This window comes from Salmo salar, chromosome 12 (genome assembly GCF_965601325.2).
Source record: "Salmo salar chromosome 12, fSalSal1, whole genome shotgun sequence".
NCBI lineage: Eukaryota > Metazoa > Chordata > Actinopteri > Salmoniformes > Salmonidae > Salmo > Salmo salar.
Window position 1 is genome coordinate 42,699,413 of NC_138302.1, and position 15,633 is coordinate 42,715,045.

General features: G+C 40.6%; 1 long non-coding RNA gene across 1 annotated transcript; it reads right to left on the reverse strand.

Annotated features, from left to right (window-relative positions):
- Positions 1 to 205: 205 nt before the first annotated feature.
- LOC123725630 (uncharacterized) lies at positions 206 to 3,438 on the reverse strand. Its single transcript, XR_006758170.2, has 4 exons — positions 1,474 to 3,438; positions 1,242 to 1,348; positions 739 to 808; positions 206 to 577 (listed from the first exon to the last, which is right to left on the reverse strand). It is a non-coding gene; the product is annotated as an uncharacterized LOC123725630 (long non-coding RNA).
- Between the last annotated feature and the right edge of the window lie 12,195 nt (positions 3,439 to 15,633).

The following is a 15,633-nucleotide window of genomic DNA, read 5'->3' on the forward strand; positions in this document are numbered from 1 at the left end:
AATTACACACTTCAACAGTGTTTACCACTCCTGCTCCTGGGACATCAATGATTACACATTGTAACTATTCAATAGACTAGAAACATGATTGATTTGTAATTCATATATACAGTAAATAAACTATTCATATCTAACTCCCTTCATCTGCATTAATCTGAGGACACAGGAAAGTATTTCAATGAGATACTTAATTTCAACCAGTGGAGAATGTGAAATGCTTTATTGAAAAAAGTTAATTATCCAGGTGTTATAAATGCATTATAATTATGATAATTGTAATATTATAAATACAAGTTCAATCTGTACCTCAATGCACATATGGTGTGCATTATAAAACGAGAAGAAAGGTGAGGTGGGGAGAGAGGTGTAGAAGACAGAAAGGGGGAGCGGTAAGAACAGGGGCAGACAGCATATGATTCATGAATTACAGTGCTACCCTAATATTCTCTCAGCTCATCATAATTGGGGTGTCTCCTAACCCGCCTTGGGCCCCCAGTTGTCCCGAAGGTTATCTTAAGAGCGGGTGAAGTGGCGATGATGGGACTGGCTTCCTCTCTCACATCAAAACATACAGTACCTGCAGACGAGAGGGCATGATTAAGACTTTTTTTTTTTTATTCTAACAGGCAGTCATCTTAAATCAGGAGGTGAAATGCAAAACTGACTTTGGATCATTAACTCTGGGACTACTACTTCTCTCTGTATTTTAATGTAAAGCATCTCTTTAATAATACTTACTGTTGACCCGACCAAGTGACATCTCACCTATGATCATGCTGTGCCTTCTGTGTCAGCCAGTTGATATAACCTAGAGGATTTAGGTGAGAAGGGGGAGAGGGATGAAGTGAAGAAGAGAGAGTTATTGTGTGTGTGTGTGTGGTCTCATCTGGTGTGGCTACAGAGTACTTTATGCTGAGAAACAGACACACAACGACAAACAATAGAAGATAATGTCAATAGAAGATACTGTATGTGACGCAGACACCTATCGGAGTGTACCTGAAACATTTAAATATAGAGGGCTGTGTGTCTCACCACTTGATTATTGCAAGGCTAACCCCCAGGGAAATCATGACTTGGCAGCAACAGATAGTCCAGTGAAAATGGCTGTGTTTATGTGGTGTAAATCTGAAAATTAGCAGCTTACATCTTAAGGGTTTTTTAATTAATGCATGTGAGACAGGTTCTATGTACAACAAGACAGGCAGAGATGGAGAAAAATAACAGAACAGTTTAATTACCTCTGGTTATGGACACTTTTGCCAGCAATAAAGCTTCCACGGCCTGTTCCTCGCACAGTGAACATCTGGCAATATCTACATTTTCGACCCCTTTGTCAGCTCGCTCTCTGAAAGTAAAGCAAACAGCTTATTTTTTTATAGACATGAAAACAATAACTGAGATATGACCGTTCAATCTAAAGCAGCAGATGTAATTTTTTAGGATACGTCAATACAGCCCAGTGCTGCTTACCTGAGATGCCATCTTCGTAGTTGTCCGCTTTAACTGTCTTTGTGTCGGAAAAAAGTTGCTTTCAGAACAATGATTTTTGATTGAATATAAAAAAGGTTTTGCTCTCGACAAAAAGAGTCAAATGTACCTCCATAGCATATAACCATTTGCCTGTGAATAACCATACCTCATACAAACGTGCTACTGTATGCAGAATTCTTGACGCACAACCAAAAATGCTGCCATATCCTGCCAGCATGCCCACAAGCGAGCCACTCAGGAGCAGAATGATGACATGTGGAGGAGGGAAAGGAATGAGATGGGAACAGCAATTTGTTGCAAGTTGGGGAGGAGGGCTAGTAGCTGAACAATAGACTATTCAACCTTTACTAAAGAATAGTCTAATAGCCGAGCTAGATGTGAAAACCCCCCTTCCTATCACAGACCAGATTTGCCCTAACGACCAAGGGGTAGCTTGCTACTCAATGTAATTAAGTTAGGACTTTTCAAATAAGTTACCTTACACGTTGTTGGCTGACAACTTGTTAGCAACTCTGTCCTTACGAACCACATAGCATATCATTACAGCAGTATGTACCGGTATGTTAGCTAGCTACCTAACATTAGTAGTTATACATGAAACTTGCCAGTATATTAACTATAGGCTAACTAACTACCCAACGTTTAATGACTTGATTATTCTCGTCATTCTTAGCTTAGCTAAATGGTATAGTCATTGTGCTTTATTAATGGACATTCGGGTGCTTTCGTAAATTCGCTCTGGCTATCTATAGGCTCGACAATAGAATGAGTCAAAATTCACCCAAGGCTGAAAAACGGCTTAAGGAACGTTGGCTAAACTGGAACACTAGCGCGAGCCCATAGCAAATTGATGGAATCGAACGTTCGCAGAGCCTGTTTTGACTGGAGTGATGATGAGAATTCCATAAAAAATGTATCCCTTTTCCTATTTTACCACTACAATCTGTTCGGACGGAACTGGAAAAAAACTACTTGTGTAGAAAGTAAACATCCGCACCTCGATGGTGTCAACTGTGCTTATGTTTGCGTAATGAAAAAGTAGGGGAAAAATGAAAACTTCTGACCATTTCTGGTCTAGTGATCGATGAAAAACGAGCTCGCTGCCCAGACTTACATAAAAGCCGCAGCGAACAACTACTTTCAGGGCTCAGAGTGAGTGACGTCACCGATTGAAACGCTATTGGCGCGCACCCCGCTAACTAGCTAGCCATTTCACACCGGTTACACCCGACTTGAAAAACATATAAACATACACATTGCGAGATATTTGGTGAAATAGACAGACATGCCTATATTTCCCCCATAGGAAACAATGGGAAGCCCGCAGAGTTCCAATAATAATTTTGTTGTTTACATTTTAACTATAAAACAACGTGAACGGGTCTCATTACCAACAATAGCGAAGCAGGCATTGTGACGTTGAACAATAAGCTGGGAATAGAACGTTCGGAAGGCGAGTTGGTGTCATGGTGCTCAATATAACTAATTGGAGCATGCACTAAAATAAGGCCTGTTTTTTTGCGATTACTTCAAAACGACGGCAAGCAGCTGGGAAATATGGTCATATTATGAAACTGGGCTCCACGGCAGATGCAATGAACTAGTTTTTTTAATCAGAAAAGAACGTTGTTAATGTCATGTGTCCAGCCTGCTATCTACACGGATTTCAGAGCACTCTCGTCTGAGTGTACCAGATCGCAGAATAATTACTTTACGAGCGCTGAACACCCGTTGAATATGGGCTGTCAGTAAACGTCGGAAAAAAGCGTAATAAAATTGTTTCCAGCAGCACATTTACAGTCACCGATGCTTTGGTTAACACGAAAACTGCCTTACCAGCTCTGCTAGGTCGAGTAAAATGGTCAGAGTGGTCTCATTTGCGTCTGGAAGTAGCTAGCCAACGTTCGCTTGGGTGCTTGACTGCGGTTGTAAGGCCAGAACGCTCAAATCAACCCTACTCCTCAGGACGAATGTCCCGTGTGCGCTCCGAGAGCGAAACGGTCTGAATTTACAAACTGACAATTTCTCTCTGAATGGAAACACCATAATATTAAATCAAATTAATTAAGCCAAATTTCTTAAATCAACCCCATATACTATGTTAATACAAAAAAGGTTTTAAATTCTCTGGTAATGCCAATTACGGAATACTATCAAATGCTTCTCAAAGATGCCCTCTGGTGGTCAAACTAGCAAATAACTTGCAGAAATGGCTGAGAATTAAATGAATGCTGCCACAGAATGCTGCAGCAGCACGTAGGGTGTGCCGCAGTATGACATAACTGTCAAAGGAGGAACCACTGTACGTCCCCGATATCTCCATCTCTTTATCCTGCGAATGACGGGATGTGGGCCTTTGCATCCAACATGTTAAATAAAAAATCTTTGTCCAGTACGAGGTGAGTAATCGCTGTCCTGATATCCAGAAGCTCTTTTCGGTCATAAGAGACGGTGGTAGAACATTATGTACAAAATAAGTTTCAAATAACGTGAAAAAACACACAATAGCACAATTTGGTTAAGAGCCCGTAAAAATGGTAGCCATCTCCTCCGGCGCCATTACATTTTCAGTCATCTGATGCAGCACTCCATCACTCTCCTTCTTGGTCATATAGCCCTTACACAGCCTGGAGGTGTGTTGGGTCATTGTCCTGTTTAAAAACAAATTATAGTCCCACTAAGCACAAACCAGATGGGATAGCGTATCGCTGCAGAATGCTGTGGTAGCCATGCTTGTCAAGTGTGTCTTGAATTCTAAATAAATCACAGACAGTGTCACCAGTAAAGCACCCCCACACCATCACCTCCTCCTCCATGCTTCACGGTGGGAACCACACATGTGGAGATCATCCGTTCACCTACTCCGCGTCTCACAAAGACACGGCGGTTGGAACCAAAAAATCTCAAATTTGGACTCATCAGATCAAAGGACAGATTTCCACCGGTCTAATGTCCATTGCGCGTGTTTCTTGGCCCAAGCAAGTCTTCTTCTTATTGGTGTCCTTTAGTAGTGGTTTCTTTGGGCACGCTTTTCATTCGGAGGTGAAAATAGTGCCCCCTACCCTAGTGAGGTTAAAACCCTCACAAACATTTACAGATACACAATTGAGAGCATCCTGTCGGGCTGTATCGCCACCTGGTATGGCAACTGCATCACCCGCAACTGCAGGGCTCTCCAGAGGGTGGTGCAGTCTGCCCAACACATCATCAGGGGCAAACTACCTGCCCTCCAGGACACCTACAGCACCCGATGTCACAGGAAGGGCAAAAAGATAATAAAGGACAACAACCACCCGAGCCACTGCCTGTTCACCCCGCTATCATCTAGAAGGTGTAACGTCCTAGCCATAGTAAGAGGTTATTTTATATGGTAGAGTATGTCAGTGCGTGACGGGGTGTTTTGTGTTTTTCTATGTTTTGTATTTCTATGTTTAAGTTCTATTGCTGCAAAGAGTTGATGTTGATGTTGAGATGTAAAGCATTTATTTGGGCTGCAATTTCTCTCTAACTTTAATGACCTTATCCTCTGCAGCAGAAGTAACTCTGGGTCTTCCTTTCCTGTGGCCAGTTTCATCAGCGCTTGATGGTTTTAATGACCGCACTTGAAGAAACTTTCAAAGTTCTTAATTTTCCGGATTGACTGACCATGTCTTAAAGTAAATGAGGGACTGTCATTGCTCTTTGCTTATTTTAGCTTTTCTTGCCATAATATGGAATTGGTCTTTTACCAAATAGGGCTATTTTCTGTATACCACCCCTATCTTGTCACAACACAACTGATTGGATCAAACGCATTAAGAAGAAAATAAATTAAGAGGCAGATGCGGTGGGACTCCAGTTTCGCCATCAGTTGGTAGACTGTCCCCTCTCTCTAGTCAGTTACACCAGAGAAAGGGTGAGAGCAGTGACCTTGAGAGAGAGAGTCTCTCTCTCTCCCGCTCCAAAATATTTTTTGATTGGTCATCCAACCTTGGAAACTCTGGCATCTTTCTAGAGCTCCGACCAGTTCCCCGTTGTCTTGAAAGCACCATGACCATCAGATGCAGGTAGCATCAGTCTAGTAAAATAAAAAAGCAAATCATTTCAATTTATGCTCAGCTGTGCCTCGCAAGTGCTACACTAATTGATCTATTATGCTATCAAAGCTCGATTTTTGAAATATGATATGGTCTGAAATGCTCTGATAATGTATTAGGTCTGCTGCACAAAACTCATTACTACAGAACAGTTTTTAAAAGTTACCTGTTTTAGTGGTAGATCTCTGCTTGCTTTTTGACTGCAAAAGTGATCTTGACTCAAAGGTTGGTGGCCAATGTTGTAAAGTCTCCTTTCACTGAAAGATGTGTCACCAATTAAGCCCCCGATGATTGGAGTTAGATAGATAAATCAAACAACATGCTCCATCAATCCTAATCTGGAATACGATTTGACCATTTGCAACTATGACAGAATTGCATTTGTTGATCATCAGTCTTAGATTTCCAGGGTAAATACAGTACCATTCAAACATTTGGACACCTACTCATTCCAGGGTTTTTCTTTAGAATAATAGCGAAGACATCAAAACTCTGAAAAACAGGTTGAGAGAATACCAAGAGTGTGCAAAGCTGTCATCAAAGCAAAGGGTGGCTACTTTGAAGAATCTCTGCATGTGTGGTTCCCACCGTGAAGCATGGCGGAGGAGGTGTTATGATGTGGGGGTGCTTGCTGCTAACACTTTTTTTTGGTTACTACATGATTCCATATGTGTTATGTCATAGTTTTGATGTTTTCACTATTATTCTATAATGTAGAAAATAGTAAAAATAAAGACAAAACCCTTGAATGAGTAGGTGTCCAAACTTTTGACTGATACTGTATATTCTAAATGCAGAAGACACATTTCAGTTGAAGGCATTCAATTGTACAACTGACTAGGTATCCCCCTTTCATTCAGTTGAGGATGAAGGTAGTCTTTTTCTCATCATTGGATAAGGTGGTTATTAGGCAGAAAGAATAATTAAAGTTTCCAGCCATTCAATATGTCATGTTAGTCTTAAACACTCAATACAGGTGTATCTTTCATGCTAAGTCTGTTTACATCTCCGCCAGATAGCTCAAATAGGGAATACAATTGTAATATCTCTGTGCAGTAGGCTAATGTTGGGATAGTATGTAATCAACACTCAAAGTAAATCCTGTATAGTTAATTTTACTAAACAGCTTAGCTACATTAGATGCCTAGAATTATAGATGTCTACTATTTTATTAGATATAACATTATTGTTCTTGGCCAGCTAGGGGAAAGATAATGATGGAATAAACAACATGGTCAAAAATACTTTCGTAAACATTGTCAAGTCCTGACCAGCAGAGGGAGTAGTGGTTTAGTATTTTGGTTAGGACGTGACAGAGGGATGTTTGTTTTTGTATGGTGGTGGTTTTTGTGTGTGGTGTGAGGGGTGTTTGATTTACGTGTTCCTAGGTTTTTGGATGTATGTTCTAGGTTGTATTGCTGCATTTTTGTCTAGTTAGGTTTTCTATGTTTAGGGTTGGGTGCTGGACTCTCAATTGGAGGCAGGTGTTTCTAGTTGCCTCTGATTGAGAGTCCTATATAGGGGTGTGTGTTTGTTAGTAGGTTGTGGGAAGTTGTTTGTGAGCACTGCTTTGTTTAGCCTGCCACACTGGTCGTGAGTATGGTTTATTTTCGTGTTCACGTGTTTGGAATAAATGATCATGATGAACATGCAACCCGCTGCGCCTTGGTCCTCCTTTCCCGACGACAACTGTGACAAACACAGACTACAGCAATCTGATTCTGCTCCAATATACGACAGTGGTGGGGCTGGAAACACAGGCTTGCCAGGTGTTGTCTTTTTATTCCTTTCATGAAGGTTCAAATATATTTCAGAGCTTCGACGTCAAGTAATAAAGCCCAGTTCAGATACATCGGACAAGACGAGATAAAAGTAGCTAGCATTAGAATGGGGCATTACAATCAAGAGATGCGCAGTTGATACTGTTTCCATGGTAACTCTTTCCAACTACGTGATTGAACTTTTAAACAAAGTTGCCACTTGTAGCAAATGAGTGTCATGAAATAGATGTTCCAGAAACTGGGTACATTGACTTGTCAGATAAATATCAGCAAGCTAGGCTAGCTATTTGCAGCAAAATGGCTCGCTAGTTCTCTACTTGGCTAGCTAGTTCTCTACTTGGCTAGCTAGTTCTCTACTTGGCTAGCTAGTTAGCTGTTTGGCTAGCTAGTTAGCTGTTTGGCTAAACACAAAACGTTAGTGCATTGTTCTTTGCTTAGCTACATGGATCCGTATCGTCGCAAGACATTGGCTAAACATTTAAGCTAGGCCTAGCTACATACTGAATCTTCGAAACTCCAGCCGACGACGTAAGATATTCTAAAAGTAGACTGTTCAGATCAAACAAACCATTGCATCATCATGCCTCATTTGGGCGGAACCCAAACCGGCTGCGCGCGTGCGCCATCATGCATAAATGTATTTTGTCCCCCGCACACAAAACGCAAACATAACAAGCAGGATAAAATATCAAAACAAACTCTGACCCAATTATTTTGGGGACAGGTCGAAAAGCATTAAACATTTATGGCAATGTAGCTAGCTAGCTAATTTGTCCTATTTAGCTAGCTTGCTGTTGCTAGCTAATTTGTCCTGGGATATAAACATTGAGTTTACCTGAAATGCACAAGGTCCTCTACTCCACCAATTAATCCACACATAAAACGGTCAACCGAATCGTTTCTAGTCATCTCTCCTCCTTCCAAGCTTTTTCTTCTCTTGACTTTATATTGCGATTGGCAACTTTCATAAATTACATGCATTACTGCCACCGACCTATTTCGTCTTTCACTCACCCACGTGGGTATAACCAATGAGGAGATAGCATGTGGGTACATGCTTCTGTAAACCAATGAGGAGATGGGAGAGGCAGGACTTGCAGCGCGATCTGCGTCAGAAATAGAACTGACTTCTATTTTAGCCCTTGGCAACGCAGACGCTCGTTGGCGCACGTGAGCAGTGTGGGTGCAATAATTGAATATAGATTTCTAAATTTATTTTGCAATGCTCGCGTCGTGTAGTCAGCCTGTTATGTATCTGAAATGGGCTTTATGATTATGGCTACTTCGTGCCAGTAGAGTAGTGTGAAGTAGATAGCTAGCTAGCCAATTTCAGTGTGGCTTTCAGACCACAGACATCAGAAATATAACACAAGGTCAATTAACAATAGCTATATACATAATTTAGCTAGCTAATTACGATAACTAGTAACGCTAACTAGTGAAGCGACATTTTATATTCAAATGAAACAAACCATGTTGCAGTCAGCTAATAGGCTACACTAGCTAATGTTACCTAGCTAGCTCAAAATAACTATTGGATGTGTGGCTTGGAAACAACAATCAAAGCAATTAATCCCAAATATAACACTTTGTATACAGATTTAAAACTTTACTGAAAAAAAATATAAACGCAACATTTTTACTGAGTTACAGGAAATCACTCAACTGAAATAAATTCAATAGGCCCTTATGGATTTCACATGACTGGGCAGGGGTACAGCCATGTATGGGCATAGGCCCACCCACTGGGGAGCCAGGCCCAACCAATCCGAATGAGTTTTTCCCCACAAAAGGGCTTTACAGACAGAAATGCTCCTCAGTTTTATCAGCTTTCCCGGTGGCTGGTCTCAGATGATCCTGCAGGTGAAGAAGCCGGATGTGGAGGTTCTGGGCTGGCGTAGTTACACGTGGTCTGTGGTTGTGAGGCTGGTTGGATCTACTACCAAATTCTCTAAAGCGACGGAGGCAGCCTATGGTAGAGAAATGAACATTACATTTTCTGGCAACAGCTCCGGTGAACATTCCTGCAGTCACCATGCCAATTGCACGCTCCCTCAACTTGAGACATCTGTGGTGTTGTGTGACAAAACTGCACATTTTAGTGGCCTTTTGTCCCCAGCACAAGGTGCACGTGTGTAATGATCATGCTGTTTAATCTGCTTCTTGATTATGCCACACTTGTCAGGTGGATGGATTATCCTGCTCACTAACAGGGATGTGCGCAAAATTTGAGAGAAATACGATTTTTGTGCACATGGAACATTTCAGGGATCTTTTATTTCAGCTCATGGAACATGGGACCAACACTTCACATGTTGCGTTTATATTTTTGTTCAATGTAAATAGCAAAACAGTTATCACTTTGTCTAGCAAGATATATTATCTAGGTAGCAATGTCTTACCTTTTCAGCAGAAAAAATGCCATCAACAACCTTAGTATTCTTTCCACTGTTAGCCCAAATTCGAGGTTTACTCTCGTCTTGACACGGGCTCTATCGCTTTCCCTTTTTGCCTGTCTGCTCTCCAAAGTTCTGTTTCTTTGGCTTAGATGGAGGAGTAGTTACTGCTGGGTCAGGTTGTTTGCCATGCCTGTAACCTAGCTATCTCTGCTAGCCAGGTGTGGACATGGGCTAAGCTAGATGGCTATCATACCGCCATTAGAATATCCCTGAGCTGTGGCATCGCCTCCTCACTGATGTAAAACAAGTCACTAATTCTGTGCCGCACAAAATTTGTTGTGAATTTCTGACCTGACAGGGAAAATAAAAACAATTTAATACAGTGGTTCTCAAGCAGGCTAGATATTGTTACTGTTGCATCACATTGGATGACCACTAGTGACTTATTGGCGCTTTTAAACATAAAAAAAATACAAAGTTACATATTGCAGCTTTAAAGCAACATCAGGATTGAAATACCTGAGTATAAGACTGAGCAGCGAGCTACAGAATATCGTGCAAATAATATGCCATTACTACAAAAAACAAAGAATAATCTTGATAAGTGGAGGCTGCTTCGTCTTACTTTATGGGGCAAATAAATACTGTTAAAATGGTTGTAGCTCCACAGTTCAATTGTGTGTTCATGATGTTGCCAGTGACCATCTCTCCTCATTATTTAAGCAGTATGATTAAGGATTATATCTGGGATGGGGGAACCTGAATAAATGTGATGTTCCATGCTCCAAGGGACAGAGGAGGACTAGCACTACCCAATGTAGAATTGTACAACATCATTTGAAAAAGCCAAATTGGCCAATTTTATGATTCCCATTTGGGATGCAGATTGAGAGGTCTATCATGGAATGTTTAGGCCTATTGAGGCCTTATCACACACACCCCAAAACAATCAGAGGCATCCAACAGAAGAGGCTAACTGAATCCTACAATATTCCCAAGTGCTGTGGGTTAAGATTCGTTAGATGCTTGGAATTTCCCAGTATAAACAAAAATACTCTTCCTCCGTTTGCAAAGGAAAACAATTTATCTGGGAGGTATGGCTTAGACGAGGCTTTCATGCAATAGGGCATTTATGAGGAAGGAGTGTTTTGTCTTATCTGGAAAATGTCATTTCCAGACTTCTGGAAATATTTGCAACTAAGGAGCTGCATGGGGTCTCTAATGAGTATTAATAACCTCCAAAAAGATTAACATTTTGTTACCAGGAATATTACACTTAGCATCAGTGTTTTATAGAAGAGTCTCATGTGCACAACATGGAAACTGAGAATTTAAGGTTGACTTGGCATGGTCTTAATTGTGATATTGAGGAGGATGTATGGAAAAATATTATTTCCAATGCAGTGTGATGTACCAGGGAAGCAAAGGTGACATTTACACATAAACTTGTTCATAGGTATCACTGGACCCCGGTTAGATTACACAAAATAGGGCTACTGCTAAATCATTTTTGCTGAAAATGCAAGGGTGAAGTAGGTACTTTTTTGCATGCTATATGGGAGAGTCTTGAGGAATGGTGGGACAGCTTGAGGAATGGTGGGACATCATATCCCAGTCTCCACAGTTGTGCTTTTTATGGGATATCTATTTTTCCACCAGGTGTCAGCAGAGTTTGGTCTTGCCTCCATGGGTTTTCTTACTGCAGCTTGACGCATACTACATAACTAGAACAGTGCAGATAGTCCGAAATCAACAGATTGGCTCAAGCTCATGGTAAAGATCACATCTTACTAAACAATGATAGAAAAATTACAGGAGAGGAGAGGAACATTTTGTCTATAGGAACAATTTTTGTATTATATGAGGGATTGGACGTGTGGGTGAGAAGCTGGGATATAAATTAGTACAAATATAACACAAGGTTGGTGACTCCTTAATTGCTCATAGTATGGCTGGAAAGGAATACATAGAATGGTATTGAACTCATCAAACACATGGTTTCCATGTGTTGGATACCATTCCATTCACTCTATTCCAGCCATTATGAGCATTGTTCCTCTCAGCAGCCTCCTGGGATGTATAATGGGTGTTTTTCTGTTTCATTTAACTTTTGATTGCTGTTTAATATTCCAACCACTGATGTATAGTTGAAGGATGCTGTCTTGTTGTTTTGTGTTTTTGCTATTAATGGTAATGGTAATGGTGTAATGTCATATTGAAAAATAAACTTTATTGACCCAAAAAAGGCCCAGTGCAGTCAAACGTGATTCTCTTGTGATTTATTGTAATGTACGTATGTATATATGTATAGTACCGTTCAAAAGTTTGGGGTCACTTAGAAATGTCCTTGTTTTTTAAAGAAAAGCATATTTTTTGTCCATTACAATAACATCAAATTGATCATAAATACAGTGTAGACATTGTTAATGTTGTAAATGACTATTGTAGATGGAAACGGAAGATTTTTTTAATGGAATATCTACATAGGCGTAAAGCGGCCCATTATCAGCAACCATCACTCCTGTGTTCCAGTGGCACATTGTGTTAGCTAATCCAAGTTTATAATTTCTAAAGGCTAATTGATCATTAGAAAACACTTTTGCAATTATGTTAGCACAGCTGAAAACTGTTGTTCTGATTTTAAAGAAGCAATAAAACTGGCCTTTAGTCTAGTTGAGTGTCTAGAGCATCAGCATTTGTGGGTTTGATTACAAGCTCAAATTGGCCAGAAACAAAGACCTTTCTTCTGAAACTCGTCAGTCTTTTCTTGTTCTGAGAAATAAAGGCTCTTACATGTGAGAAATTGCCAAGAAACTGAAGATCTCATACAACGCTGTGTACTACTCCCTTCACAGAACAGCGCAAATTGGCTCTAACCAGAATAGAAAGAGGAGTGGTGCACAACTGAGCAAGAGGACAAGTAAATTAGTTTGAGAAACAGGGGCCTCACAAGTCCTCAACTGGCAGCTTCATTAAATAGTACCCGCAAAAAAACACCTTTCTCAACGTCGACAGTGAAGAGGCGAATCTGGGATGCTGGCCTTCTAGGCAGAGTTTCAAAGAAAAAGCCATATCTCAGACTGGCAAATAAAAATAAAAGATTAAGATGGGCAAAAGAACACAGACACTGGACAAAGGAACTCTGCCTAGAAGGCCAGCATCCCGGAGTCACCTCTTCACTGTTGACGTTGAGACTGGTGTTTTGTTGGTACTATTTAATTTATTTATAATTCAGTGTATTGAACAGTCCTCTTATTTTCTCGGAGTTTGGAGATAACCAGTCCCAGTTAAATCGGCCATTAGGTGCATTTAATTTCCCCCCAACCACGCATCAGTTCAGTCAGAGAATCCAGGGATCCTACTTTTGCAGATGGAGGTCTATAACATCCTATTAAATCTAAGTTCACAGCTTTTGATAAATGCAGTTTCAATGCTAAAAACTCTAACTGTTTTGGTTTAGATAAATACCTTAGTTCAGTAACCACATATCTGTCTTTAATATAGATGGCTATACCTTCCCCCTTACTTCGTCGGTCACATTGATAAACATTATAACCATCCAAGTCCATAGACTGATTTAGAACAGATTTCTTAAGCCAGGTCTCGGACAGAACTAAGACATCTGGGTCAGCAGTGTGAACCCAGATCTTTATCATGTCCATTTTCGGCATCAGACTGCTCACATTAATATGCATCAGTCCCAACCCTGATCTAGTTTTAAAATCATTTGGAGTGTGAAGTTCATCCATAGCCAATGGGCCTGGGTTTGGGTGAATGTTTCCTCACACCAAAAGCAGAAGAATAATAAAACACCTTGATTTGTTTCTTCCTAAAATCTCTCTGCACTTAGATGATTTAAATAATCCAAACTACAGTAATCTGACACAACAAACAGTTTTTAGCCAGACCAAACCCTGTTGTTGAGTTTTATGAGCATGTCACAGTAGGAGTATATTGGTAACACAATCAGATCCCTCTGAAAGATAAAAGCTGCTATAAGTAGGGTTTAGCGATATCTCTGGGGTAAGGAGATTTTTTTTGATAACAGACTATGTAATGAGCCATAACCCATGTAGGCAGCAATTAAAACCATTTGTACAAAAATACCAATTTTAATCACCAACAATTCACTAAAACAAAAATAAACAAATTAAAATATGGGGAGTCAGTCTCTTGAAACCTTAAATGCCCTAACAATTTTTAGCTGTAGCCTACAGGTCTAGTATAGTCAGACACCAAGTCAGAAAACAATCACCCGACCTCAACCCAATTGAGATGGTTTGGGATGAGTTGGACCGCAGAGTGAAGAAAAAGCAGCCAACAAGTGCTCAGCATATGTGGGAACTCCTTCAAAACTGTTGAATAAGCATTCCTCATGAAGCTCGTTGAGAGAATCCCAGGAGTGTGCAAAGCTGTCAAGGTAAAGGGTGGCTACTTTGAAGAATCTCAAATATAAAATATATTTAGATTTGTTTAACACTTTTTTAATTTATTATATATATTTTTGGTTACTACATGATTCCATATGTGTTACTACATGATTCCGTATGTGTTATTTAATAGTGTTGATGTCTTTACTATTATTCTACAATGTAGAAAATAGTCAAAATAAAGAAAAAACCTTGAATGAGTAGGTGTGTCCAAACTTTTGACTTGTTACGTTACAGCCATATTCTAAAATGTATTAAATCAAAAATAATCCTCATCGATCTACACTCAATACCCCATAATGACAAAGCAAAAACAGGTTTTTTGAATTGTTTGCAAATGTGTAAAATAAAAAAACATACCTTATTTACATAAGTATTCAGATCCTTTGCTATGATACCCGAAATAGAGCTCAGGTGCATCCTGTTTCCATTGATCATCCTTGATGTTTCTACAACTTGATTACAACTTAAATTCAATTGATTGGACATGATTTGGAAAGGCACACACCTGTCTATATAAGGTCCCACAGTTGATAGTGCATGTCAGAGCAAAAACCAACCCATGAGGTCGAAGGAATTGTCCGTAGAGCTCCGAAACAGGATTGGGTCGAGGCACATATCTGGGGAAGGGTCCCAAAAAATGTCTGCAGCATTGAAAGTCCCCAAGAACACAGTGGCCTCCATCATTCTTAAATGGAAACTGAGAAATAGGGGGAGAAGGGCCTTGGTCAGGGAAGTGACCAAGAACCCGATAGTCAATCTGACTGAGCTCCAGAGTTCCTCTGTGGAGAACATTCCAGAAGGAGAACCATTTCTGCAGCACTCCACCAATCAGGCCTTTATGGTAGAGTGGCCAGATGGAAGACACACCTCAGTATAAGGCACATGACACTCAGCTTGGAGTTTGCCAAAAGACACTTAAAGGACTCTCAAACCATGAAAAACAAGATTCTCTGGTCTGATGAAACCAAGATTGAACTCTTTGGCATGAATGCCAAGCGTCACATCAGGAGGAAACCTGGCACCATCCCTATGGGGAAGCATGGTTGTGGTGGCAGCACCATGCTGTGGGGATGTTTTTCAGAGGCAGGGACTAGTCCGGATTTAGGAAAGATGAACAGAGCAAAGTACAGAGAGATCCTTGATGAAATCCTGCTCCAGAGTACTCCGGACCTCAGCCTGGGGTGAAGGTTAACCTTCCAACTTGACAATGACCATATGCACATAGCCAAGACAATGCAGGAGTAGCTTCGGGACACGTCTCTGAATGTCCTTGAGTGGCCCAGCCAGAGCCCAGACTTGAACCTGATCGAACATCTCTGGAGAGACCTGAAAATACCTGTGCAGCTACGCTCCCCATCCAACCTGACAGAGCTTGAGAGAATCTGCAGAGAAGAATGGGAGAAACTCCCCAAATACAGGTGTGCCAAGCTTGTCACATCATACCCAAGAA